The sequence below is a fragment of the Frieseomelitta varia genome, unplaced genomic scaffold (genome assembly GCF_011392965.1).
Source record: "Frieseomelitta varia isolate USP_RPSP 00005682 unplaced genomic scaffold, Fvar_1.2 scaffold_589, whole genome shotgun sequence".
Classification (NCBI taxonomy): domain Eukaryota; kingdom Metazoa; phylum Arthropoda; class Insecta; order Hymenoptera; family Apidae; genus Frieseomelitta; species Frieseomelitta varia.
In genome coordinates this window covers 53,656-55,844 of record NW_025110355.1, presented here as the reverse complement: position 1 = coordinate 55,844, position 2,189 = coordinate 53,656, and the positions used below count along the sequence as shown (strand labels likewise).

The window sequence follows — 2,189 nt, the reverse complement described above, 5'->3', positions numbered from 1 at the left end:
ATTATTAAAATATTTATTATATAAATTATAATTATACAGTACATTATCTAACAATATGATTATTAAAATATATATTATATAAATAATTAAAATATTTATTATATAAATTATAATTATACAGTACATTATGTAACATAATTATTAAAATATTTAATATTCAAAACTATTCAAAATATTATTTTTAAGTAGTTTTATTATATAAAATAAATTATATATTGTTTGAAATAACGATCAAACTGTTTCATCGATTGATAGTTTCAATATTAAAGGTTAACATTAAAGGCAAGATACGAGTAGTTTTTAATGAGAAGTCACTCACGCTAATTAACAAATGCAAAAGATTCTCAATCCCTCGTATTATTCTGCGTTTTATCATTTACTCGCGGGATATTTCGTCCGGTGATGCAAATGGCAAATTAATCCTATTAATTTGAATCGATGGAAGTGTTGTTGTCGTTGGAACGAGAACAAAAAAGTCGGGGTAGTGATGGCCCACTTTTTTTTAAAAGAATTACTACACAATTTGTTTAAATTATTAAATAATTCAAAAGATGAGCAGAACATTGATATTTGACAACACCTAAAATTTGACAACATTTAAACAGAGCTCAAAATTAATCAATAATTCTATTTCACCCGGACTTAACCTAGTATTAATCAGCGACAATCGGCGCTTCTCGTGACGATTCCGTTCGAAATTAGAAAACGCGATACGTTGGAAACTCTGGCAGAAGAGAGTTTAATTCGGCCGTTCTGTTCCGCGTGACGCCGCACGGAACGCTGAGGGAGAAGCCACCTTCTATTATAAACCGCGTGCTTGCCACACGTGTTCCCCGGAATCCGAAGTGGCAAGTTGCTCCGGGGGAATTTTCCGCCGAAGGACGTCCGCAGAAGGATCGATGCAAACGACGGGCTGATTAACGGGAGCGTGGTTAGCAGTTGGCGTGGAACAAGGAGTCCCACCTGGCGTGGAAACTTTCCAGTCGTTTCGAATATTGTTCGCGGCAGCAAGTTGGCGAAAGTCTCCGTGGGAGACTCTGGCTCGTCGAAAGCCTCTCGAACCGTGTCGCGAACCAACCGTGTCGTTCAGCAGTGTCAGGCGAGACGTGGCGTGGCCGTGCGAGATTACAGGGAAGCGAAAGTTGAAAGGTTCGCGAGACGATTTTAATCGCGTCGTCTCGAATCGCGAGAAGTTTCGGTTCGGTGCTCGAAGCATACTGTTGGATCCTCGCTTGTTCCAACGATCGTCGAGTCGTGCTCTGGAGACTTTCGAGCAGCCTGGTACCATCTGTAAAACATCTGTCGAAAGTTACGTCTGGGTAGCATAATTTGAAAACAAATCGAGTCCGATTGGCTGACTTTTCTCTAAAAAAAAGAACGGCAAAAAAACTCCTCGAGACTGACTACTCGTCAAGTTATTCTACAGTAGAGGTGGCGAACTGGCAGCCCTTTCTCCCTCCACTTTCCTCGTTACCAGCGCTATCCCCTCCACTTTCCTCGCCACTAGCGCTATCCCCTCCACTTTCCTCGCCACTAGCGCTACCCCCTCCACTTTTCTCGTCACTAGCGCTACCCTCTCCACATTCCTCGCCACTAGCGCTATCCCCTCCACTTTCCTCGCCACTAGCGCTATCCCCTCCACTTTCCTCGCCATTAGCGCTATCCCCTCCACTTTCCTCACCACCAGCGCTATCCCCTCTACTTTCCTCTTCACTAGCGCTATCCACTGCATCGTTTTCTCCACTGCGTTTAGCATCGCTGCTCGCGTTAGATATATATCTGTGTACATATAAATTGTTTTCCTTACTGTAGTTGCTAAAGTTGAGAAAAAAATAGAGAAAGTAGTTTGTATGGTAAACTACGGGTTTTATGTTTAAGTTGCAACGCAGATAGACAGCGAATCGATTACCGAGGCAGCGAATGTCGTGCTAATTCTACCTCTCAGCGATTCAATTCGCTCGACATCGAAGAACCCGTAGATCGCCACGCGGGATTGGATCCCCCGCGCGAACGTGTTGAAAAATTGTCGACGACCAGCGCAATCCGATCGAGCGCGACGGTAAGGATTTCAGATCCTCCGTTTCCCAGAAAGATTTAATTCCCCTCCGGATGCGTAGAACATTCCCGAGGTGGGCGAGGAACGCGATCCGTTGCCGAGTCAGCGACGTCGACGGCGTATTGGAGCTAGT

At 43.5% G+C, this 2,189-nt stretch overlaps 1 long non-coding RNA gene across 1 annotated transcript; it reads right to left on the bottom strand.

The window, feature by feature from the left end:
* Window positions 1-249: 249 nt before the first annotated feature.
* LOC122534376 lies at window positions 250-1,845 on the bottom strand. Its single transcript, XR_006307868.1, has 3 exons — window positions 1,808-1,845; window positions 1,595-1,641; window positions 250-1,533 (listed from the first exon to the last, which is right to left on the bottom strand). It is a non-coding gene; the product is annotated as an uncharacterized LOC122534376 (long non-coding RNA).
* Between the last annotated feature and the right edge of the window lie 344 nt (window positions 1,846-2,189).